Genomic DNA, 27,579 nt, shown 5'->3' with positions numbered 1-27,579 from the left:
CAAAGAATATGCTTGGGCGCTGATGGAGTGATGGCACAGAGGAAGAAAACGTTCAAAGAGCAGCTTGGGACAACGAAGACCACTAAGCAGCCGCGCTCCGCCCATCGGTCCCTTGAGCACAACCAGCCATGCCGACCCATTCTATGTTTCCTATAGAAAGCAACCTCCGCCATCAGAAAACAACTCCGACGAGCCCACGTCACTAGCAAGTAAACCGAAGAACAAAGAAGGGCCACTGCACCAACCTGCATGACGTGTAGGGTGGTGTTAGGGTAAGGGTGGGGGGGGTGGAGGGGTGCATGGGTAAAGGCGCTAAGTGTGTGGATGGATCCGCGTCTCGCTACCTCGTGGAGGCTGCATCCGACACCCAGCGGTCAGGTAGCGAAGGAGGCGGCTGCGAGTGGTCAGATCTAGCGACAAGTGGTTGGGGAGCAAAGGAGGCATGGTCTAGTGGTCGAATGCAGCGGCGGGCAATCAGATATGTGTATCCTGACCTCTTGGAGGTTGGATGCGATGCCCTATAGTCGAGGGGCAGCGACCAACGGTCAGGGAAAAAAAGTGGCAGGACCCCACGGTTGGAGATGATGACAAGTGATCGGATCCACACCCCTGATCTTGTGGAAGCCAGATCCGATGCTCAATGATCAGCAGCGGCGGGCGATCAAACATGAAGGAGATTTCAGAGAAGATGCGAGGGAGAGAGAGGAGGAAGTTAGGAGGAAAAATGAATAGAGTTGCAGAGGGGAACAAGGGAAGGAGGAAGAAACGGATAGTGGTGAGAGGGACTCGGATGGGAGGAGAGAAGGGAGGAAAGCTACGACAGGTGTGTGGGGGTGGAGGCGCCCCCATCTCCACCTTGATGCACAGCATCCGCCGTCGGCCCCATCTCTGCTAGTAGCCCCCGAGCCTGGGTGACCAGATCTAGTGGCCTACAAGCTGGGGGCACCTGGGTCCGGAAACATAGACGATGACTGTGAGCGGATCTGGTGGTGGTGGTGAATTTGGTGGGCGGATCCGGCCCTGAGCTCGGGAACCAGTGGATCTAGTTAAAGGTGTTGGAGGGATGGGAGGCAGCAAGGAGGCGGTGCAAGCGGTGGAGATGGACGCTGTCACACCCTAAAAATCCTAAATATATAAATTGTTGTTTAATTGGAATTATTAGAAATGATTTAAAAGCCTAGAAGAGAAGATCTAATTTTAAATAATAAATTCCAATCTAAAATGGGGCCAGATAAAATTTCATTAAATACTTTGCTTGATTCTAAGTTTTCTGGGATTTATTTGAGCCAAGGAAGTATTTTTAATAAATGGAATTGCATTTCATGAATAATTTAAATTGGAAAAGGTTTTAAAAGTCCTCTTTTGGCCTTGGGCCGAAAGTCAGCCCAAAACCTTCCCTCTCTATCCTCTTCGGCCCAGTCAGCCCGCAGCCGCCCGCTCGGCCGCTGACACCTCGTGCCGAAACCCTAGCCGCGCCGCGCCGACGCCGCCTTTCCAATTCGGCCTCATCTTTCCCGATCCGGTGAAATCGTTTGAGGGGAAATGCTTCCCGGGATCTTCTCTACCTTTTTCCTTTTGGAATCGATCGCCAATTCGGTTTGGAAATCCGTGGATTCGAGTTCGATTCGGATCGATCTCTCTCCTCCGAACCCTAAACCTTCCATCGCGTCGCCGGTCGCCGTGGGCCTTCGCCGCCGCCTCCTTGCCCCTATAAAAGGACCCCCGGTGTCTCCGCTATCCGTCGCCACCCTCGCCTTTGCACGCCACCGTCTGTAGCGCCCTAGCACCGTGCAGCCGTGCGCCGCCGTCGCCGCTGCAGCTCCAGCCGTGCGCCGCCGTTGCTCCGGTCGTCGTCGCTGCTCGGGGAGGTCACCGTCGTGGTCCCCAAGCCGTCGCCGATCTCGTCCACCCCTCCGTCGTCGCCGTAGGTCGCCGGAGCATCGCCGTCGTCGTCAAGCCGAAGGTCGCCGCCGCTTCTTCCTCGACGCCGTCACCGTCCGTTGATCTTCTGCCGCTGTTTTGGTCACCAGTGAGTTCGCCACGTCGCCCTCTACGTGTTGGTGTCCTCCGTTCGCGTCGTCGTGCCGTCGTTCGCCGGCGAGCTTGCGCGCCCGAGCCGCCGCTGGTGATGACGTCATCGCCGACGTCATCGTTGCCGTCCGTCGTAGACCGGTCGTAGACCGTTAGATCTTGGCCGTTCGTTGTGGATAGGATCGATCTCGGCCGTTTGTTTCCGTGAGCCGCCGCGGTGCACCCGGTCCACCGCGAACCCTAGCCGCTGACGCAATAATTCCCTTTTCCTTTTCAAAAATAATTCATTATTGCGTCATAATTCAATTAAAACCCATATAAGTGTTTTAATCTGATTTAATCTTTAAAAATTCATAACTAATTCATCTTAGCTCGGATTTAGTTGGTTCAAGTCTCTAATTTTTTCTAACATTGAGACCTACATGTTAAAAATATCCACATTACTGTTCATGCTTGTTTATGTGCTGTTTTGGTGATTTTACTCTTTTCTCTTTAGATTCCGACGTTTCCGGAGAGTCTGAGTTTGCAGGAGAAGATTTTGAAGAGTTCCAAGGCCAGCAAGGCAAGTCACACAGATCCCAAACAACCTTTTGAGCATGTTGATCCTGTTTAAAGCTATTGTTTCTATTCAACTATTGCATTTATTTTCGAATGTCATTGGGTGGAATTAACCTATTGTTTGTTATAGCCCTTTTGTTCTTCATTACTTTATTCCTTGATACCTTGGGTTATTATAACTTGACTAGTTGGGCTTTATATATTGGTTCAGCTAGATATTAGATATGATTGCTTAGCCATGCTTAGAAACATTAGCACACTATTGGGATAACTTATGACTCACTATTATTTAATGATGGCTTAATGATAGCTCATGATGGTTAATCATGATTGGTTAATTAATTAATTTGCCAATTAAAACCTGATAATAGCGGGTTGTGAGCACATGGTTTTGATGGTCGTGCTCATGACAATTAAGGACCGGTTCACGAGTTTCGGTTGTGAAACATTAACCGTGCCAACCACAAGCCAGCGTGGGCAACGGCTTTACCTTTTGTATAGCATGGTTCATTGCGGGGCACCAGACTGAGAAATGGCGGAGATAAGCCCACGGGGGTTGCTGGGGAGTCCATGCCTTGTTTATAAGGGGGTGATTATGATCCAGGAATGGTGCGCTGTGGTGGATTGTGTTGTGCGAGGGGTACTATCACAGCTCCTTTCTGAGGTACCGTGGTGGTATTGAGGCGCATGGTGACATGTTGTGGGGCTGTGTCTTGTGGGTACAGTGGTACACCTCTGGTCAGAGTAAAACTATTCGAATAGCCGTGCCCGTGGTTATGGGCGAGTCTAACAATGTCTTTCGTGAATAGTTTCACACTTCTCACCATAATAAAAGATGCTATAACTGGTAATAATTTGATTAGCTCCTGGTTTGGAATGGTATATTCCTGGTTTGGAGATAGAACTGTGTAGCCGGGATGGTTGTTCAGAATGATTGGGCCTATGCAACAGGGTATGTTGTATAGCGTTGGATTAATATTGTTTAATTACTACTTAACTATTTTATTAAATTCTGAAATGTTTATTAAATGATGTTTATGCAAATGAAACCCTACTATGCCATCCTTTGTTATCCTGTGCACTTGCATACTTGCTGCGTGGCTTGCTGAGTATGTCATATACTCACCTTGCAATCATTCATCAGAGGAGGAGTTCTACAGTGATGCTGATGGTGTGGAGGATTAGGTGTAGCCCTGGTCAAGATGCCTGTGGAGTGGAGTCGTCTGCACCGTTTATCTTATTTTTCCGCTGCTTAGATCTTTATTGATTGAGAGGAACTATCTACCTCTATAATGACATTTTATTCGCTTATTAATTAGAGTAATAATTGTACTCTATTATCAATTTGTTATTGTGTGCTTCGGCTGATTCCTGGACGAGGGTTCACACACATGTAAGCGTTTGGAATTTTGGATAGAAATTCCGGGCGTGACAGATGCCACTGTTTGCTCTGGTGGCTTGTGAAATGGCAACGACAGTAACGAGTGAGTGCCCTCGACTCCTGTAGGTTGTGTATGATTTTGATTTTGCAAAGGTTCACCTTCAGATTTCTACTTGAGTTGTGTTGTTGCCTGTGTGGATGTGCCTATATATTGATTGTTCTCAAATTTGAGATGAGGTATATATGTTGCTGAATATGGTGCGGATGTTCTAGCTCTGTAGATCTTTTGCTTGTGTAGATCTGTAAACAAAATGCAAAGTTATTGTGGTACTTGCTTCCTGTGTAATATCATTGTGAGCTGAAGGACAGAGCTCTATTTCTGCTTTTTCGGGGGTGATTTTTCACATTTGTGACTGGTCACAGTATATAACCCGTCAGAGGTGTCCGTTACCACTTACTGATGGTGCACTTATCTGTAATGGGTCACAGTATACAACCCATCGAAAATGTATGTCACCACTAATGGGTATTTACCGCTCATTGATGATGTTGAGTCATCACGGACCACTTTTCTGTGACGAGGGATCTACCCGTCACAGATGATATGTTCCAGCATAGTGTATGTGCCACTTAATAAGTTTTATTTTAGATTTACCATTACTTCACCCAAAGTATAACTTTGTATTTATTAAGTATATATGAGGTAGGCCACAGCAATTATGACTTATTATTGTTTGGGCTGGTGAAAATAATTAAATAACATAAATTATAATTGAGACTCCAGAATGGGTGGTGCGTATTGTGTTTATTAATTCAGAATTTCAGAATTATTAAATAAAGATAATTTAAAATTAAAATATTATGGTAAATATAACTTTATATTCATTAATGAATATAACTTTACAGAGATACCATCCATCAGTCCAGCCCAGCTCCCACCGTTATCGGAGTAAACAATGTACTTCGACAAAAACAACTTCCCTACTTCCGACACCACCTCACGTCTTGCCATCCCGCTTCCACCATTATCGGAGTAAACAATTTACTTTGATAAAAACAACTTCCCTGCTTCCGGTATATATTATTTTTTTCCATACCCAACAAACCACTCTCTCCCCCACTCCATTTTTCCTTTTTTTTTATTTGAATCTATCTACCATCCCAACCCACAGATCGGGGACACACCATGCAGGAGGATGACGGCACCGTGGCGGTTGACGGTGGTGGCAGGCGAGCAGTGCGCACCAAAGAGGTGGACAACGACATCTCAGCGGTTGAGGCAAAAGCGATGCTTCGGTCCTCACTGCTTAATGCTGGGCAACGCCTTCACCAACAAGGAGGAGTTGTTCACCTGGGCCAAGAACAACAACCGCGACTGCTCCACGTCGACGGCATTGACAGAACAAGCAAGTAAGGAAATAACACTCTAATTTCCATCTGTATACTCTACTTCACCTTCACATATAAAGCCTCAATTTCTTTTTGAAAATCAAATTAACGTGTAATCTACAATATTACCTGATTTAAATTGATGGACTACACAAGTCCTACATTTGCACATCATGCTCCATGTATCTGGCCACAGAGGTTAGGGTGGAATCAGCTAGTGACAGAGGTTGTTTGCTATTTTTCTTTTGTTCGTCGTCTAATCAGCTAGTGACAGAGGTTGTTTGCTATTTTTCTTTTGTTCGTCGTCTCCATGACAAGAACTAGAATAATTTTGTATTTTTTTCTACTTGATAGATGATGGATGGCTACTACTGCGCAGCGCTGGCAGTGGTTAGCGATGATAGTCCGGCGAGGTCATTGCCCAAGTGTGATGGCCGATGGGACCCTGCCCATCAATGCAACAACTCCGCCCTGCAGTTCTGCACCTTGCCATGCAAATCCACACCACCGGCACTGCTCAGGAGGCTAGTGGCCTTCTATTCTCTGTTGTGCTTCTTGATGTCAATGAACCGGATGTGGCGGCGACAACGAGGATGGTCATTGACGCTAGATGGCGGGTGGCCCTCGTCGGTGTTGAGAATTTACATGCTCAGATTGTATTGTACATGGAGATTGTAGATGGATAATTCTTTTATCCGCTGGCTGTAGTGCTGATGTAAAAATTTTAGTCTTGTACTGTTGGGTAAATGTAATACAGATGGTTCTATAGAGTTAACAATCATCAGTAAAAAAAAAAAATCTAGAGTATACAAGCAATAAATATATTACTAATGGAGAAATCTACCATTGCCGATCTATGTTTTATTTCCACTAATGATATTTTTTTTACGCAAGAGGATAATTGGCATAATCTATCTACCACCCCTGTTTCTTTGGCCAACGTTATTTTTATGAAAATGTGAAAGTACATCTAGTAAATGTATTACTTGTAGGAGATGTGAAAGTACATGCTAGTAAATGTATTACTTGTAGGAGATGGTGTAAAGCCTTTGCTAATGAAATAGGGTACAGTAACTCTCGGTAAACAATTTACTCCCTACAAAGGACTACCTCCGTTTCAGATTATAAGACTTTCTAGCATTGCTCACATTCATATAGATGTTAATGAATCTAGGTACATATATATGAATGTGGATAATGATAGAAAGTCTTATAATATAAAACCGATGGAGTATTTTGCTTCATTGGGCTTACAAGAGGTAATTGTTTTAATGGGCTTTGGAGGAGAGAGGGAATTACTGTAAGTGGGAAGGAGAAACGGAATTGCTACAAAACTTGCGACAGTTTTCTGGGGGAAAACTGTCAATTTTTCAGTCGTCGGATTTACTCCGAGATTCGTGCGTGCGAGATGAAAGAAAATTGCAAAAAAGTATGCTATACTGGGAGTCGATCCTTTCCCCTCCAATTAACTAGATTAGCATCCCAACCACTGAGCAAGTTGAACTATTGATGTTGAAAGCAGTTACATGATACTTAGACAGTAACTGCATACTTACATACGTTTAACCACATAGCAGATCCCTATTTTTGGATAATCTTATTATATTTCTATTTTCTTTGTGGGTTTGCTAGCAATGATGCTGGTGTTGGATATAAATGCTAAAAAAAATTTTGAATGTTCTGGCACCTAATTTTTGTCGAACGTCCTATAGGTATTGTCATCGTGCTTTAATATACTTACATAACACTTACCCTCTAGTTACAGAGTAGTTACATAGTAGTTACATAGCAGTCACACCCTAGTCAGGAATTACTTTTTTTTTTCATGAGCATGCATACTAGAAGCATGCGTACTAGCTTGTACTAGTGTGGAACCGTTTCCCTGTAACGGTTGATGACAGATCCTGTGGGTAAAAAATTTGAAAGTTTTAAACCTCAAAAACTGTCGACAACTCACTAGCCAGTCCAAAGGAGAAAACCAGAGGGATATGGAACGGGAAAAACGGAGGAAAGATGTGAAGCAGAAAAAACGGAGAAGGGATCGCTGTGTGAGGCGCGTGGTATAATCCGAGCATTGCGCGCGTATTAATGCTACAGTATAACTTTATAACCATTAATTAAAATATAAACTAGCTGGTGGCCCGCGCAATTGCGCGGTTAGCACCCATATAAAATTATATATTTTTTTAATATGATTTTACTTAAAATTTATTAAATAGGTATCTCGTTGTTTTAAGATTTTGAAAAACCAAACCTTATCATCCATGTGTTTCTAATTTTATAGTTTTTAAAAGTCACACCAGCTGCTACCCCTTATTTCTGTCATATTATTCTTTACTTGCTTGCTTGATCTACCATTGTTTCTATTCATTCTCCTTGGAACATTTAAAGATTGGATCTAAAAACTTAAAGGTTTTAGAGTTTATCGTGCTGTTGGCTTCTTTTTTATAATTTCCAGAAGTTACGTTAAACTCTACCATTATATTCCTCTATGACCGTCTACTGCATCTTCTCTTTATTGTCATTGCTATTTTAAAACTCGAACATACTTATCGTTTAGGTTCATTCTTTTACTTTCTAGAAGTTCCGCTAAAACGTCTACGACTTTGTCACTGTACTTCTCTACGGCTCGCTCGCTGCCACCTTTTTTATTATCATTGATATTTTAAAATCAAACATAATTATTATTGGGGATTATTTTTTTTACTTTTTAGAAGCCCGAACATTTAAAAATTGGACCTTATAGTTTTTATAGCTTATTGTCTCGTTGAGTTTCATTTTTTATAATTTTTAGAAATCCCATCAAATGCTGCCACTATACTCTTCTACGATCCGTCTGCCGCATACTCTTTATTGTCATTGGGATTATAAAAATCAAACATAACTATGGTTGGAATTCATTTTTTTTACTTTCTAGAAGACCCAGCAAGCATCGGCGCCTTGTAACATCCTGAAAATTCAAGACAATAAAAATCACTAAAATTTTGAACTTTTTAAAACTTTTGCATCATGCTGGTTGTTATGAATGTTATTGCTTGCCAAACCGTAAATGATCACAAAGAAAGTAAAGTAAGGATCTAAAATTTAAGTAATAGATAAATTTACGAGAATATTTAATTGTTAACCCTACAAATAATTACGCACAAGAAAACAAAGCCAGACAAACGGAAGGTTAATTACTAATTTAAATTATGGGTTAATTACTAAATACTTGAACCATGTGTTGCGTGCCATGACATCTAAATACACATGAAATAATGACCATTTATAATGGAACTCTATCTATAACATAGTTTCACTAGGAGTAATTAATGGGATATTACTAAACTATAAGGGTCTATATAGAGCTAAACTAATTCACATGAAATAATGGTCATATAATTAAATTAAGATTTATAAAATTATATGAGGTTTTAATTAAACAATTAGATTAATATTGTGCCGAGTCTATATTTACTATTTATAGAATAAATAGATTGAACGTATCCGTGTAAAATATATTGCTATACAACTAAACTCGACCAATTTGCTAATTTATTAATCATGACAAGTCGTTATATTAAATTCAATATTACCCCAAAATCTTTAAAAATATATAAGTTCACTTTAGGGTCAATAATCTAAATTAATCTAAAAAGAACTCGTTTGTGTGATAAATAAATAAATATGGGTGGTAATAATTTTGGATAAATTTTCATGAGGATTTAGTGCCTAAATTTAGTTAACATTTAACTAAGTAAAATTAGAGCTTATAGGATTAAAATAGTATAGAAAATGGGCTAAAATCGGGATAAATAGGAAAAGTCACTGTTCATTACGGCATAGGTGTTCGATGTGGTCCCCTAGCCCTCCCCCCCTCATCTCCCACCACGGCGCCCTAGCCGGCCGTGCGCCCCGCGCCGCCGCCACCCGTCGCCGTCGCCGTCGCCATCGCCGCCTGCCGCCGCGCGCCGTCGCGTCGCGTCGCGCCCCGCGCCCGTCCCATCGCTGCGCGCCGAGCCCCGCGCCGCGCCGCGCCGTCCCGTCGCCGCGTCGCCGTCCCATCGCCGCTGCTGCGCCGTCGCCGTCGCCATCCCACTGCCGCGCCGCTCGTGCCGCCGACGCCTCGAGCCCCTCTCTGCGCCGCGCGCCCATCCCGTGCCGCCACGCCGCCCGTCGCGTCCCGCCCCGAGCCGCGTGCCACCGCTGTCACCATCCATCGCCGTCGACATCTCATTGCCGCGCGCCCGTCGCCGTCACGCCTCGCGCTGCGCGCCCGCCGCCTCGCGCCCCACACGCCACGCGCCGTCGCATCGCCCTGGAGCCGGCCGCCCCTCCCCCGCGCCCTATAAACCCCCTCCCCGGTCGCCCTTCCATCCCACACCACCCCTCCTCCTTCCCCTCCTTTTTCCCACTTCCCCTCCACCACGCCGCGCCGCCGCCTTCGTGCTGCCGCGCCGTGCGCTGTCGTCGCGCCGCCCTCGCGCCGCCACACCACCGCCTTCGTGCTGCCGCGCTGTCGCCGTTGTCGTGCCGCCGTCGCCGCCGCCGTCGTCGGTAAGCCGCCGCCTCCTCCCCTTGCTCGGTCGTCGTCGCCAGAGAACAGAGAGAGAGGAGGGAGAAGAAGCCGGGAGGGAGAGAAGAGAGAAAACAGAGAAGAGAGAGAGAAAAGAGAAAGGAGAGGAGAGATTAGAGTGGGCCCCACGTGTTTAGTGAATAGTAATTCTCTTCTTAATCTTTATTAGTTGAGTCTATTACATGTGGGTCCGGGTGGTTAAAAATCTAATTATAGAGGTTTTATAATCTTGAGTCTATGACATGCGGGCCCTACCGGGTTAAATGGCCGGTTTCACCCTAGTCAAAGGAATCGGGCCCACCTGTCATTTGCCCATATGATTCCTTTAGAAAGAAAAACAAAATAAAAGAAAAGAAAATAGGAAGACCCCACCTGTCAGTCACTATAGCCTGTGCATGTGGATAAGGTTGTATTAAAAATAAATGAATTAGGAACAGTACCATTTCGCAATTTTTAGAATTAATTCAAATTTGATTCTTTACACTAGCATAACTTATTCATTTTAGCTCCGATTTGAGTGAAACTTGAACCTAAATTCATCTAAATTCACAAGCTTTCCAATGGTATATAATTCACTATTTAATAAAATATATTTATAATTATTAATAATTAATATCAAGATGATGTATAATAGTTAACTTAAAAATGTGCTAATAATGAAATTGATATTGTACGGTAAAGTAGATGTCAAATAATTGTCTTTAACATGCTTTCTCACTATAAAACCTATGTAAACTAACTAGGAGCATTGTTTCAAATTAATTAAAGCATAGGAAATATTAGTGCCATTTATTAGTCCATGTCCAAATATAACTAAACCTATGACTTATAAATTATTTACATAAGTTTAGCCTCATACTTTGTAACTAAAATATAAACACACTTAGATGAACCTTCAACTTGTCTGAGGAGAATAATAACTGAGCTAGTTGTAAATAGACCACTTAAAGTTAGTTGGAATAATGTCATGTGAAGTGGAATGTATATAGTTCGGTTGACATCCATTAGTTAACAAAACAGAGCCATCTTAATCACATATATCGTATAGCTTCTAGTAAATAGCAACTATTCAGTAAATGATCCAATGATTAAATATTGTTGCACCCACATACATTGTACATCCCAATTTAGATGTACGGTATATCAAAAACCTACCCTTTTGTGTATAGTAAACTAATGAGTCTATGACAAACATCTATAGTGGATAAAATACTAATTATAAATCTTGACCTAATATAATTGTAAATTAGAATTATTCATTGTAAAATTATGTGATGAGATAGCCCGTAACCATAATATGATTGACCTAGACAATTCTAACATACAAAGCAAGGGTAATTGTTAACCTTTATAATTTATTTTGACAAGTAAAATATGTACATAATTAAAATAAAGCCCTCATCAATAAAATAATAATACAAATGATTCACAGTAATTATTTGACCGATCCAAATCCATCCGGCAACAGAACCTCTAGTGTATAACCGTTCTATTTAGATAGATGCATGAATAGCCATTTGCTAGACTAAACCACATAGTAGCCAGATACGTATCTCATTCATACTATATTGGTTAGCTCCTATATAGACCACTATGACAACAGAAAGATTAAGAAACTTTAGCCCTTAGCATGTTGGAATCCATTAGCAAGCGCGAATAATATGAGCAACCGTAAGTTCGACCTCAACAAATATATTTTGTTTGTGCATATTTGATTGTTGCTTGAATATTGGTTTTTCTTGCGTATTCTAGACTGTGTATCGGTTAGTCGTGAGGCAACGTATGCAGCTTCCAGGATGTCGCGACCGAGAAAAATACATTTTCCCGAACGCTAGTGTATTAATCCCCGTCCCAGGAAAAGCCGGGGTACACCACACAAACATGGTACAAAAGGCACATCTTTATTATATCGATAATATTTACATTATTACAAAGGCACTTAAGGCCTGACAATCAAAAATAAACAGCAGCGGACTAGCGGGCCTACGGCTCCATCTTCACAGGCGCTCAACTGGGGTATAAGCCAGGACTCCACCTAAGACTTCTTCTCCAAAGCTTCTCTTACTGAAGGGGGGAAAGATTGAGCAAGAATGAGTACAACCACAGTACTCAGCAAGCCACACCGGTAGATGCATGATTAATGCAAGGGGGTACAAGGGGTAATAATATAGGGGTTAAGTTTTGCAGAAAACAGAATTTAAAAGTCACTTAGTTGCCCAAAGCCATTTTATAAAGACGATCCTAGAGTTACACAGTGTTATTAATCAAGGCCGTGAACCCTCACGAACCTGCCTTAACCCAAGGCCTACGATGATTCAGACCGAACTGGCAACCCGACCCTGGGTCCCAGCTCGTCCCAAGCCAACCCAGGCCAACCATTCCACATTTTAGTTGTTAAGCAAATTTTAAGAATTAAAACACTAACTTGGGTACATTGCTCGGCTTGCCCATAACCGAGGGCACGGCTATTCGAATAGATTATACTCTGATCAGAGGTGTACATCTTTACCCACAAGACACATCTTCCTCACGTGTAACCACGTGCCACATACCACCACGGTATACGGACGGAAGACGTGACATAGTTCCCAACCCATCCTAGCCATAAACAAGAGTACCGACCCAACCCCACCTACGGCCGGAACCCCCGGGATAGGCAGGCAGGATTGAGCCCCTAGCAGCAGGACACCAGCCCTGTGCCATGACATCTCGACTACCGAGCTGCAGCTCGTGTAGCCTTCATTTGTCCTAGAGATGTCCATCGACCCCCGACTTCGTCCATCTCCATCCGTGTACTTTTGTTTATAACCAGACTGAGCCACAAATTAAGCCTTACCCACTAGACATGTGGAAGTACGGTAGTGCTTTGCAACAGAGGCCCGAGCTTAATCCTTATATTGGCCGGGGTGCTACTTCCCACAACTGGCATGCACCCAAACCCCACCGAAAAACAGGTTTTAGGGGCTTTGAAAGAGGAAGAGAGGGGTATGTCCAATTCCACCATAAGCCAACCATTCCATAGTATCCAAGAGATATGAATATTCCCAAAGTCTAAAGTTATAAAAACCACCTAATGTTGTCCTATTAATCGGCGAAGCATCTACCTAAATTCATACTAGTGGAACCATGAATAGAGTACCCACTAGTTGGGGTTTTGTTTATCCTAGGGTGAACAAGGTAATAATAACAATAGCAATAATAATAAGGTCATAACAAAGGTAAATAGGCATGGCTAAATAAAACAATGATAAAGCGATAATGCATTAATTTAAATCAAAATAATTTTATAAACTGGGATTCAATATGTTCAAGGATGATGTGACTTGCCTTGCTCACTTTCCCAAACGTCGGCTTCAACCTCCTCGAAGAGCGGATCTTCCGAAGCTGCAGCGTCTACACGACCAACGGAAAAGAAAAGGCTTTTACTCTAATAAACTCCATATAACAAGCAGGAACAAAGCATAAAAATGGGTTCTTGACTTCTTAAGGAAAAATTAGAGACTTGAACGGTCCAATTCCGAGTTCAAATGGCCAAGTTATGGCCATTTGAAGTTTATATGCTCTTTAAATGAATATTTGCGAATTTCTTCATTTAAATTTTAATTTAAAAAGGGTTTATTGCGTCAGCCGAGGGGGAGGGGCGCGTGGACCGGGTCCACGGGAGTGGGGCCCACGCGGCAGCCTCACGGTCCACGGTGGATCGGGTGCACCCGGGCTCACACCGGCCGGCGCCGTGGACCCCACGCGTCAGCCGCACCCAAGGGCGCGGGCGGCTGACGGCCGGGCCCCACGCGGCGGCCACTTGGCGCTCCCTAGGGCGGCCACGCCGCGCGGTCGGCGGGAGGCGGCGCGCCCGCGCCCCGATGGTCACCGCCGGCGACCACCGGCGTGGCGGAGCGGCGGCCTTGAGAGGGGAGGGAAGGGGGAAAGGAGGCGACGGTCCACGGCTCACCCCGGGCCGACGGCGGCAACGGAGGAGGCGGCCGGAGCGGAGGGAGGCGGTGGCGCGGCTCGGGTCGATGGGGACGGTGGCGCTCCGGCGGTCGGCGACCAAAACGGAGGGGTGGACGAGGTCGGCGAGGATGCGGCGAAGCCGAAGGAGGCGGCGCCGAGGTGGGAGGTGATCCGGGGCGACGACGGCGGCGGACCGGAGCTCGGCGGCGATGGCGGAGAGAGAGAGCGACGTCGCGAGCTCGAATCTGGCGAGGAGGAAGGGCAGCGAGATGCGGAAACGGACGGAGGAGGTGCGGGGAGGGTTTAAATAGGGTTGGAAGGGGGAGAGAGCGGCCGGAGGGGAAGGAAACCGGTGCGGGAGGTCCGGCCGCCATCAATGGCGCCGGCGAGATTTGCGGGGGCAAATCCGCCCGTTTGAACGCGAGAGAGAGAGAGGGAAAAATGGGGGGAAAGGGAGAGGGGATCACGGGGAATGATTCCCCCCACTTTATTGCACGCGGGGACAGCGGGAGGCGGCGGGATTCGCGGCGGCGGCGGCGCTAGGGCGCGGGGGAGGCGGCGGGAGCGGCGGGAGAAAGGGGATGATGGGTGGGCCCCACCCGTCAGCGAGGGTGGCGGGTGGGCCTGCCCGTCAGCGGTGCGCGAGTGGAGAGAGGCCGAGTGGGCCGCGGGGAAGAGGAGAGAGGGGGAGGGAGATGGGCCGGAAGGGGAAGAGGAGGCCCAAGAGAAGGAGAGGGAGAGAAAGAGAGGGAGGAGAGAGGGACTTCGGCCGTGGGCCGAGAGGGAGAGGGGAGAAACCTTGGGCCAGACTTGGCCCAAAGGGAAGGAGAGGGTTATTTTTAGGTTTTTCTTTTTAATAAACTCTGATAATTGTTTTTGTTGCTTAATAATTATTTCCGATGCTCTGAAAATTCAAGTAAAATTTGAGGGCTCCTTTTAGACCAAGGAGAATTTAACAAAAATTCTCCGGGCCACATTTGAATTTTTCTTCTACGTATTTTAGTGTTTGCCAATTTCTTTTCGAATTTTAATTAATTCTATTATTCCTTTTAGAAAATGATTTTTATTTCGGGATGAATTTATCAGGACGTGACAAATCCACCCCCCTTACAAGAATCTCGTCCTCGAGATTCGAGGAGGCTAACAAGAAGATAGGTTGGGCGGTCTTCTCTTCTTGTCTGACTTCTTCCGTCGCGTCTTTTATAACAAACTTGCCTAGCAAAACTTCTCCACTCTGGACTGCTTGTCTCGATCTCCTGTTGCAGATGGAATCTTCTCTTCACCCGACTTGTCCCTGGTTGCACCTTTAACTGACTCGGACTAGGCTGCGGTAGTTGAGGATGGGGTTTCAGTTCCAGAACTTCTTATAATTCATATCTTTGGCGCCAACCTCATACAAGTTACCCACTTCACGTTATGTGTCGATATCAGCTTGTCATTACTAGGATACCATGCTTGTCATCATGAGAATATCATGCTTGTCATTTCGTTCCAGCTTACCACTAAATGCTTTAGATTATGATATCACGCTTATCCAGGATACCATATTTGACAACTTGCCACTAACTGCCTTATATTAGCTTTCTTGGTCTCCGGGTGCTAGATACTTCTGCTATTCGATGCAAGGGTCGGTAACTTTGCCTTTCAATTATGTTTCTCAACAGAACCAACTTATCCTACATGACATGCTTCGACGTCTTCCAAAATGGCTTTACTGTTGGACTAGTTATGGTCTGATCGTGATCCTGCCAAATCTGAAGCTTCGTTGTTAGATGTGATTTTAATCTAACATCTGTAGATTATGTTCGAACATATCACTTGGTTCATAACTGGAAATAGCTCTCACGAACAAACAACTCGGATTCACTTTCTTTATGTTCAGTTTACTTTCCACTATTCTCTTCATGTTGTCATCTTTTAGCATTCAACGTATTCCTTTACACCTTCGACCTTGATGAGTTCCTTCCCATTGGATCATCTTCCAATAGACGTGATGCACCTCACTAAGAACCTTTGCGTAAACCTTCTTGGCTTCCTAGGTGTATACGGAAAGTTGAAAGATACACTGGAAGCACGTAATGATCTGAAGCATATGGAACAACGCGGCGACCTTCACCCGGAACCAAAGAAGAAAGGAAGCCATTACTTGAGTCCAGCCAGCTACACTCTTAGCAAGGCAGAGAAGGAAAGTATGTTTGAATGCTTGGAGAGCATAAAGGTACCGTCTGGATACTCCATGAATATCAAGTGAATAATAAGCACGAAGGAGAAGAAGTTCACAAACCTAAAGTCTCATGACTGTCACGTGTTGATGACACAACTGCTACCAGTTATAATAAGGGGTATCCTTCCAGACAATGTCCGGGCAACAATAACAAAGCTATGTGCATTCATGAACGCAATTTCGCAGAAGGTCATCGATCCGGATAGATTAGAAGCCCTTCAGAATGAAGTGGTGCAATGTCTCGTCAGTTTTGAGTTGATATTTCCACCTTCATTTTTCAATATAATGACGCATCTGCTTTGTCACCTTGTGAAAGAGATCCGTATTCTCGGGCCTGTGTACCTACACAACATGTTTCCTTTCAAGAGGTACATGGGCGTTCTGAAGAAGTATGTTCATAACCGTGCTCGTCCAGAGGCAAGCATCGCCAAGGGTTATGGAACAGAGGAGGTCATCGAATTTTACGTAGAATTTATCGAAGACCTTCACCCAATTGGGATACCTGAATCACGCCATGAAGGGAGACTACGGGGAAAGGGAACTCTCGGAAGGAAAGCAATAATGACGGTAGACAACAATTTATTCCGTAAAGCCCATTTCACTATTCTGCAACACTCTTCATTGGTAGCTTCTTACATCGAGGAGCACTTGGCTCTAGTTCGCGCCAGGAACATCGGTAAGTCCGATGCATGGATTACACAGCATCACATTGATACTTTCCCCACGTGGCTACGACAACATCTCATGGGTAATGAGTCGATCAACCAACAACTTGCCTTCCTGGCGAGGGGACCGTCTGGGTCGATCGCGACATTCAGGGATATGAGATCAATGGGTACACATTCTACACGAGAGCCCAAGACATGAAGAGCACGAACCAAAACAGCGCTGTTCGTGTCGATGCCATGGGACACGATGGAACAACTGCCACGTATTACGGTGCCATCGAGGATATATGGGAACTTGAGTATGGTCCTCTCAAGGTTCCTCTGGTCCGGTGCCAATTGGTTAGGTTGACTGGTGGAGGCGTAATGATGGATGATAGTGGTATGACAACTGTTGACCTTAACAAGGTTGGATACTCGGGCGAACCTTTTGTCCTTGCCAATGATGTAACGCAAGTCTTTTTCGTGAAGGACATGTCTAGCAAAGGAAAGAAGGGCAGAGGGCCTGACGAGCCTAAGCGTCAAGTGGTTCTCCCAGGCAAAAGAAAAATCGTCGGAGTTAAGGACAAGACTGACGAGGATTACGATCAGTTGGATGGGCAACCCCCTTTCACGGTGACGATTGACCCTAGCATGCTCCTATCAAATGAAGACACCCCTTACTCACGCAGCGATCACAAGGAGGGAACAATAGTGAGGAGAAAGTACGTGCGGTCAACCGTCACCGCCGATGTAATGCCGTAATTATTGTGTACACGATGTAAGCTATTTTGGATGTATTGATTATCCATATAAATCAATTGATGTATGGCATAATTTACTATCATTCATATGCTACATTTAATTGACTATCATTCATATGCTAATTATAATTGACTAGAGAATTTTTAAAAGTATTAAACCACTCATGTGGCATTTACAGATGTTAATTAAAGTTTTTCACAATTTAATTTACTATCTTTCATATGCAACTTATATATGACTATTCGAATTTTTAAAAGGTTTAAATCATGCATGTGGCATTTACATATGTTAATTAGAGTTTTTAACATTTAATTTAATATAATTCCTACGCTAAGTATATATGATGATTACAATTTTTATTAATTTTAAATCATGCAGTATGTACATACATATCTTAATTAGAGTTTTTACCAATTTAATAATATCATTCATATGCTAAGTATATATGATTATTGGAATTTTTATTAATTTTAAGTCATATATTTGCTTATTACGATTTATCCACTTAATTTATTACAGACAAAAATAATTTTTCGAAGTAATTGTCATTAATCTTTGTACTTTAAATAATGTTAATGCATTAACTTCTATTTTAGAAACACATATATAAGCGAAAATAATATGCAGTGCTATAATCTTTAGTCCCGGTTCTTAACTCTAACCGGGTTTAAAAAGAATTTAGAAATAGCGGGAAAAGATCTTTACTCCCGGTTGATGAGAACAACCGGGACTAAAGATATGTTTAGTCCCGGTTGTTCTCATCAACTGGGAGTAAAGATCCGGGGGTATATATTTTCCCGGTGCGCCCTCGTCTTCTCCACCAACACTTAACGTTTTCGGCCGATCGATCTCTCTCGGCCTCTCTCCTTCGCTGCCACTGCCTAGGGCAAATCCCCGCGCCGACGCCGCCATATCTCGCCGTCATCTCGAGCTCGTCGTCCTCGCTGCCGCCTCCGCCTCCTCCGCCGCCGCCGCATCTCTGGGGTGAGAGCCGCCGCCGCCTCTCCCTTCATCGATCTCCGATCTCGATCTCTCTCTCCGTCGCGCCGGCCGCCACGAGACGCCGCGCCACGACGACGCCGCCGCCACGCCGACGCCGCGCCACGCTGCCGCCGGCACGCCACGCCGCCGCCTTCGCCGCCGCGCGCGCAACGCCGCCGCCGCCACGCCACGCCGCCGCGCAACGCCGCCGCCGCATGCAATGCCACGCCGCCGCCGCCGTCGCCACTCCGCTGCCGCCGCGCCAAGCGCCGGCCCGATGCCGCCACACCGCTGTTAACGAACACGTGAACGAGAACGAACACGTCAATGTACGTTGCCGCGAGAACGTGAACGAGAACGAGAACGATCGAACGAACGAGAGTGAGAACGAACACGTCAACGTACGTTGCCGCGAGAACGTGAACGAGAACGAGAACGATCGAACGAACGAGAGCGAGAACGAGAACGATCGAACGAATTAACGTGAACGAGAACGACAACGAACGTGAACGAGAACGAACGTGAATGAGAACGAGCGAACGAACGTGAACGAGCTAGGGAACGTGAACGAGCGAACGAACATGAACGAACGTGAACGTGAAATGCAATATATATATGTTACTTCGCATTTATCCTAATACATATTTTTTGTATCTTGCAAAAAAGACGTGTTGTCGGAGTCGTCCCTCAAGACGGAGTGGAAGAGCTAGCTCTAGAAGGAATTCGTGCAGGCAAGTGACGTAATAATATAAATGATTGTTATATTTGTAATGCAATTAAGAATATTATACTTGTAATTAGACTTAGCATATAAGATTGTGTAGTGTTCTAATATTATTTGAGTTTTAATATAAGATTATTTTATTGCAAATTAGACTTAGTATGTAATTATTGACTACGGAATTGGTGCGACTCCTAGCAATTGACTATTGTAGTCTTAATTAGACTTAGCATATACGCACGAAACACTTAGCATACATGACTATTTTAGTCTTAGCATGTAATATTATTTGAGTTTTAATATAAGATTATTTTATTTGTAATTAGACTTACTATATAATTATTGACTACGGAATTGGTGCGACTCCTAGCAATTGACAATTTTAGTCTTAATTAGACTTAGCATATACGATAGTTACACTTAGCATACATGACTCTTTCAGTCTTAGCATGTAATATTATTTGAGTTTTAATATAAGATTACTTTATTTGTAATTAGACTTAGTATGTAATTATTGACTACGGAATTGGTGCGACTCCTAGCAATTGACTATTGTAGTCTTAATTAGACTTAGCATATACGCACGAAACACTTAGCATATACATTACTATTTTAGTCTTAGCATGTAATATTATTTGAGTTTTAATATAAGATTATTTTATTTGTAATCAGACTTAGTATATAATTATTTACTAGCAATGGTTGTATAATATACGTCACCTAGACTTAGCTTATATCACGATTTGTAATTAGACTTAGCACGTAAGGTTGTGTAGGGTTCTAATGTACGACATTTACACTTAGCATACATGACTTAGATTGTTAAAACATAAATGTCTCGTGACTTAGCAGATGTTTCTTGTATCAACAGATGGCTGACCGCGATGAGGAACAGATATTGTACGATACAATCGCGGAGGGAAGCAGCCAGTACTAGAATGAAGAAGAGGGGAACGAGGATCCAAACCAGTACTTGAACGAGGAAGGGAACATGGAGAGGGATGCGGAGGGGAACCAGCAGGGGCACGTGGAAAGGGATGTGGAGGGGAACCAGGAGGAGGAGGCTAGTGGTAGTCAACCCTCCATTGGACAGAAGAGGGCACGCGGGCAACGAGGTGCAGTGAAGAAGCTTGAGGGTCGGCACATCATAACGGAAGTGGAAGAAGATGGACGTCCTAGTGCCCCGGCCGAAGCCGCCAAGAACTATGTACGTCACAGCGGTTGGGTTGTGCGGGATAACGTGCCTGTCAGTACGGTGTATTGGCGAAGAACAAGGGCACACGGAGATCATGAGAGCTTTGTCCCAGATTCGGAGAAAGAGATGCTGTGGACCACAATGCTCGAGACATTCACCCTTCCTGCGGGTACAGAGGACAAAGTGAAAAGGTGGACTCTGAAGAAAATGGCAGAACAGTTTCAGAGTTTCAATAGAGATCTATACCAGAAGTATATCCTGAAGGGGAAGACACCGAACTTCGACACATTTCCAAAGCTAAGGGATCACTGGGACGAGTTCGTTGCATATAAGACAGGTGAACAAGGGCAGGCGATGATGGAAAGAAACAAAGAAAATGCCGTCAAGAAGAAGTACCATCACCACTTGGGGTTAGGAGGCTATAGCGTCGCGATGCCGAAGTGGGAGGAGATGGAGGCTAGCTTGATTGAGAGGGGTATCGAACCGGCAACCGCCAATTGGCTGGAACGATCGAAGTTCTGGTACTATGCTCACGGTGGAACGCTCAACCCAGCTGATGGCTCACTGGTCTTCGGCGATCAGATACGAGAGGCTGCGCGACGACTAACAGATACAGTGGAAGCCTCCTCTCAGGGCACGTTCCGACCGGACAGAGATAGGGACGAGCTGACACTCGCCTTGCAGACTCCAGAGCATCCAGGACGAACACGAGGGAAAGGGGTGATTCCTTGGAAGATTGGTTTCAAGGAGGACATCCACACGTACATGAGTCGGATGAGGAGCAAGAGAGATACCGAGGCGAAGATTGCAGATCTAGAGTTCCGGGTATCGAGCTACGAACTCAGAATGCAAGAGGAGGTGGCAAGGAAGGTTGATGAACGCATGGCCGCACATCGGTCCCATGATCCCCAGCCGACCATTCCTCCTGCAATGGTGAGCCCGTCAGGAAACCGTAGTAGCTGCGCCTCAACGGGGCAGGTAGGATCACAGAGCATGGACGCCATGCAAACACAGGACGAATCGACCTGTCCCGTTGATGATATCACTCAGCGGACACCATGTGAGCTTCATTTTCCTTACAAGAACTTATCAATAAAGGTAAGCTCGTAGTTTATATATTTTAGATTTAGCCATTCCACTAGTTGCTGCTTATATATGTTGATTACTAATAAATAATCTCTCACAACATGAAGGTGGCGTCGGGCACGGCCATCCCAACGGACCCTTCAGGTACTTACCACTTCAGGCCGATTCCAGCAGGATACTCGAAGGTCGAAGTTGAGTTTGTCGAAGGCGCGTACGAGGACCTCGAGCTGGATTACCCTGGAGGAGACGGTGAGACACATCTACGAGACACAAGCCATGCCATTATTCTATGGCGCAGGCGGTACATCATCCTCCCTGGGCGACAAGCGGCGTCTCGTGCACCATCTCCTCTGGCTCTGCCATCTCCTCAGGATCCTGCACCGTCTCCTCCTCATGCTCCGCCAGCACCGTCTCCACCTCAGGCTCCAGCACCGACTCCTCCTCAGGATCCTGCACCGACTCCTCCTCGGGCTCCTACACCTACTCCTCCGCAAGCTCCTCTTCCGGCACATTTAAAGTCAAGGGCCCCCCCAGCTCCACCGCCTGCCCACACAAGGGCAACGAAGAAGGCGAAAGTTGACACCGCCAAGAACAAGGACCCGGGGTACGATTGCACGCAAGAGGAGCTTGACGCTTACGTTGCATCAGAAGTCAAGAGACAATTCAAGCCTCGAAGTCCAGAAAAGAAGATTCCTATAGACCCCAGTGTCAGGAACTTCTTCAGGGGTATGTCTGCACCTGTCAAGGAGGCCATCAAGCTATCGGACTATGAGCGAACGCTGAAGAAAGCATCTTCTGGAAAGTCCAAACCAGTCCCTCAGCTTGGAGAGCAACCAAACCAGGAGATCGAGCCGTTGGTGACCGGGGAAGACATGACGATAGAAGAATTTATTATTGACACCGGTCTAACTACGGATCAATTGCTAGGAGTTGAACCAATAGAAAAGGCGGAATTGAAATACATGTACAAACTCGGGAAACCGCTTGGGAAACCGCTTGTCAAGCCCGAGCTGGTGCAGTCCCTACCCACACAAATGTACAAGTTCCATCAGCTGTACATGGAGATGAGCGCCACCGGTAGATAGATGATCGGAGCGAGGATCAGGGACCCAGACTTCTTGCAAGGAGATGATATTCTCTGGATCAATTTCAAGGGAATCTACGAAGTATACCAGCTGGACGCCCTCGACGTCTCTATTATGAGTTGCTGGATTTTGTAAGTATATCATTCAGTTATATTTCTTAATTACTACGTCTCCTTTAATTAATTAGGTCCTTGTATATAAGTAAACTATATAAAATAAAATACTCCCTTTTATCGTTGTAGAATGGAGATTCAAAGGGCCCGACGTCGGAGTGTTTTCGATACTGGATTCATCGACCCTCGGAGAGTAAACGTCGCAATGCTCAACCAATATCCACAAGAAACAGAGGACAATCTCGTCCATCTCCTGAAGGCGCAGCATTACAAGACGTTCATACTGTTGCCGTACAACACAGAGTTAGTTTAATTTTACTGTCTTCCTACATACCAAATTTCATTCCCGTACGAACTTGCTAAGTGTTTCATATGTAATGTGTCACGCCCAGAAATTTACCCCAAATTTCCAGACTATTTTGCGTATTAAATCCCTGTCCAGGACCAGCCAGGGTACACAAAACGACAAGTAATATACAGTTCCAAACGTAAATAAAGCGTAAAATACTTACAGAAGAGGCACTTAGTCCTCACACAGAAACAAAAGCAGCAGCAGCGGAAAAAGGTGATCCTAGCGGGGCTTCAGCTCCACTCCACAGGCAAAACTCAACTGGGGTCTGAGCCTTGGTCCTCTAACTTCGTCTTCAGCTCAGAAGCACTACACTTCTGAAAAGGGGGAATAATAGCAAGGCTGAGTACAACCACCGTACTCAGCAAGCCACACCAACGATGCAGACGTGCAAGGGGATACAAGGATGGTTTGTGGCTATTTGCATAAAGGCGGTTGTAAAACATTTTATTGAGCAAAACAGTAAAACTGTTGAGTAATTAAAGTAACATTAAATCTCCACTGATCAACGCTACACCACGTTGAACAGGCCCAACCAACCCACCTAAACTACAGTGTATTGGGTCGATTTATTAAGTGTGAGACTAATCACGGTGAATCTGGTCGACCGCCCATAACCGCGGGCACGGCTATTCGAATAGTTTTACTCTGATCAGAGGTGTACAACTGTACCCACAAGACACAGCCCCACGACACGTTCCCGTGCGCCGACATGCCACCACGACATACCGGAAAGAGGCCGTGACAGGACCCTTCGCATAACCCTCTCTAACCGATCGCACTACACCTTAGGGTTCGCCCCCGTCCCCAGCAGGCAACGGGCAGCCCCCCTTTCGTGCCGCGGTGAATCCGGAAGCCGATCAACCGGACACCCCGGCCGACCCAACTCCATCACGCCCACCCTCGCCTGGGTACGTCGGCTAGAGAAAAGCTACACTACAAGCCTAGCCGTTGCCCACGCTGGCTTGTGGTAAGTACGATAAGTTCTTCCAGGGTATCCCGCGAACCGGTCCTTAACTGCCATGGGTGCGACCAGCAAAACCATGCACCCACAGCCCATCATTCAGTCGCGTTTTAGTTGGATAATTACGTCCATGAAGCATGGCCAGATGTCTCGAGCACGCAGCTCAACAAGATACTAGAATGTCTAATACTGCAATTATCCCATCGACTGAGCTAGTGGTAATTAAGCATGGCTAAGCATATAGTTCTAGCTAGGTCATCAAAGTAACACAAGCTAGGCGATTTATTACCCAAGGTTGACAAAGAACAGATATCAAGTAAACATGGCACAAGCGAGCAGATAGGTAAAACCCTGACCCCATGTAATTAGCAAAACATGCATATTTATTTGCAAACAGTAAAACATTTGTAAATTGGGATCAACATGCTCAAGGGGAATGTGTGACTTGCCTTGCTTCTTCACTTGGATCTTCTGAACTCTTATCCTTGCGAACGCGATCTTCCGAAACGACGGGAACTACACGCTGGCATGCAAAACGAGGAAAAACTCTAATAAAAACCAAGAAAACAGTACATAAAAACTAAACAAACATGTAGAGCTCAATTTTAGATGAATTTTGCAAGTTGAATGGCTCAATTCGGAGTTCGAATGAATTAGATATGAATTTTACAAGGTTTTGAGCCATTTAAATGAATTTCTATAATTATTCACGAATTATTGCGCAATTATTATTTATTTTTACAAAGGAAATGGACCTCGCTGACGTCATCAAAGGGGAGGGGCAGCGCCGGCAAGCGGGCCCCACCGGTCAGCGGCACAAGGGCGCCGGTCCACCGTGGACCGGGACCACCGAGGCGATCCACCGCCGGTCCACGGGAACCGACGGCCCGGATCGGCCCAAAACCGATCGGACGGCCACGAGGCGGCGCGGCTGGGGCACGGGCACGGCATGAAATCGGCTCGGCCGAGCCGTGGTGCTGGGCAGCGTGCAGCCTCCGGAGGCAGCAGCCGGCGGCGCCGAACGGCGGCGAGCAGCCGGAAGACGGTGGCGCTCACGGGCAGTGGCGATGCACGCGAAAGGGAACGGGAGCGGGAGGAGGGGCTCACCGAGCGTGCGGGCCGACGAGGCAGAGCGGGAGGTCGCCGGCGGCGGGAAGAGGCGGCGGCGCTCCTCGGGGAGGCAACGGCGATGGCGGTTCGGCGGCGTTCCGTGAGCAGGAACCGGCGGCCGATGGTCGGAGGGACCTAGGGAAGGAAATGAAGAGGTTAGGAGAGGGTAGGGAGTTGCGGTGCGGCGGGAAACGCCGACCGAAATGACGACGGAGCTCACCGGGAGGCACGGGGAGATGAGTCCGGCGACGACCGGCGAACACGGAGGGATTGCTGAGCCACGGATGATGGCTGCGGTACCGCGGAGGGCGACGGCACAACACGGGGCGGACTGAAGAGGCGGTGCGGCGCGGCCGGAGGCGGAAATGGCGACGGTGGCTCTGGTTGGTAGTGGGGAGGGCGGCTCGGTGGTGGATTAGAGGAACGAGGCGGTGGCCGGTGCTCGGCTTGGAGCGGCGAAGCCGACTGTGGCGGTGGCGCGGCTTGGCGGTGGCTAGCGTGGCGAGGAGAGGCGGCCGGAGTTCGGCGGCAAGCGGCGGAGAGAGGTTACACGGTGGGGAGGTGGTTCCGATGGCGGTTGAAGGAAACCGAGTGGAGGCCGGCGTGCGGCGCGGGATGGCGAAGCTGATGGCACACGTGGTGAGGCGCGGCGACGGCGGGAGCAGCGGCGGCGCGCGGCTGGAGATCGCCGGCGAGCGGCGGCGATGGGGATCGGCGTGGAGAGCTCGGTAGAGGGCGTGGGGGACTCGGGAAAACGGGGAAAAAGGAAGAGGAGGCCACGGGGATTGATTTTATAGCTCAAGGGGCGAGGAGAGGGCCGGGGAGCGGCGGAATCGGCCGGCGAAGTGGGGAGGTGAAGTGGAGCTCGTGGGGAGGTCAAACCGGCGCCATTTCTTGCGGGGTGAGTGGGGGAAAAGGTGGAGGACGTGGAGGGGGTCGTGTCCATGTGGTTGGATGCGAGCTCGGGTGCGGGAGGGCGCCGGATTTTGCGGCGACGTGGGCGGCAATGGCGGTTGGCGTTGGCCGGCGAGAGGTAGGAGGAGGAGCTGACGGGTGGGACCGCCGGTCCCACCTGTCGGCGAAGGGACAGAAGGAGGGACGCAAAACAGACTTTTGCGAGCGGGCCAAGGGAGAAGGGAGCCGGCCCGAGAGAGGGAGGAGGCGCGCGGGCCGCGGGAGAGGAAGGAGGGGGAGGAAATTGGGCCGAAAGGGGCCCAAAGAGAGGAGGGAGGATTTTATTTGTTTTCTCTTTATTTTAATTGATGCAATGATCTTGGTGCTATTGAAACTATTTCTCGAGCTCCGAAAATTCACGGAAAATTCCGGAGAGTACATTAGGGCACAAAGAATATTACAAAATATTCCCGGCCAATGATTTTTAAAGGAAATTTTAATTTCCTCTATAATTTCACTTGATTAAATTGATTAACTTTTTATTTAATTTCTAGGAAATGCATTATTAATTGATTTTTATTCCCCAACGAAAATCGGGGTGTTACATAATGCATCCCACGCACATTGCAGATTTCACTGGGTGCTTTTACTCTTCGACCTGTCGGCCTGCACCGTCAACGTATATGACTCAATGGATAAAAAAGAGTCTACGTTTGACAAGGTTTTCGAACTTATAGACAGGTACTGGTATAAGTTCCTCTGTTAATTAAGAAATTCTTGTTATGTTAATTATTTCTACTACGAATCATAACTTTAAACTCCATGTAGGGCTTGGTATCGGTTCCGTCATTTGGTCCACGGCAATTGGAGAGAAAGACTTAGGCGGAGGTTCAAATTTCCTGTGAGTACGCATGCTCTACATTTATATTTCTCCGATTCAAATTAATACATACAAGTGTATATTAATTAGATCTCACACCGTTAATTTGTCATTTATTTGTAGTGCGCAAAGCAAAAGCAGAGAACTAACTTGTGCGGCTACTACGTGTGCGAGTATTGCCACTGCCTTGCAGACCAAATCATCACCACAAGAGAGCTTGATGTACGTACAAATAAATTCAAAATTTCATTACGTAACGATTTCTTGTTTAATTACTAATCAATTTCATACATTCATATAGTTTATTCGCATGAGGGATAACCTGACCACACACAAGGAATTTATCGTGGCGGTTCAAGAACAACTCATGGGATTCATCAACGAAGAAATCCTTGATCCCAAGGGTGAATTCTACTATGACGGAAACACAATTCACCGGTCCTTAGCTTCTGAGCTAGCAGCGAGTACTACTGCTACGTCGAAATCGTAGCTAGCTAAGACATATAATGGATTGTAATTAATACATGACTACATATGTTTCTATATGCATGTGTACACATTTTCTATAATGTAAATATATTTTGGTCATATATATATATATATATATATACACACATATGCATTTGCATAACATATATATGTATAAATACATATATATTATGCATGTACATATGTACTGAACCATATATACATATAATAT

General features: G+C 46.0%; 1 long non-coding RNA gene and 1 pseudogene across 1 annotated transcript; one reads left to right on the top strand and one right to left on the bottom strand.

The window, feature by feature from the left end:
- The first annotated feature begins 20,074 nt into the window (after positions 1-20,074).
- Positions 20,075-27,369, top strand: LOC136356859 (uncharacterized; annotated as a pseudogene).
- On the bottom strand, positions 22,427-26,182 carry LOC136356860 (uncharacterized). Its single transcript, XR_010741885.1, has 3 exons — positions 25,326-26,182; positions 25,103-25,240; positions 22,427-24,518 (listed from the first exon to the last, which is right to left on the bottom strand). It is a non-coding gene; the product is annotated as an uncharacterized lncRNA (long non-coding RNA).
- Positions 27,370-27,579: the final 210 nt, after the last annotated feature.

Source organism: Oryza sativa, chromosome 6 (assembly GCF_034140825.1).
Source record: "Oryza sativa Japonica Group chromosome 6, ASM3414082v1".
In the NCBI taxonomy this organism is placed as follows: Eukaryota; Viridiplantae; Streptophyta; class Magnoliopsida; order Poales; family Poaceae; genus Oryza; species Oryza sativa.
Note: the sequence above shows the minus strand (reverse complement) of the source record. Positions and strands in the feature narration are given on the sequence as shown.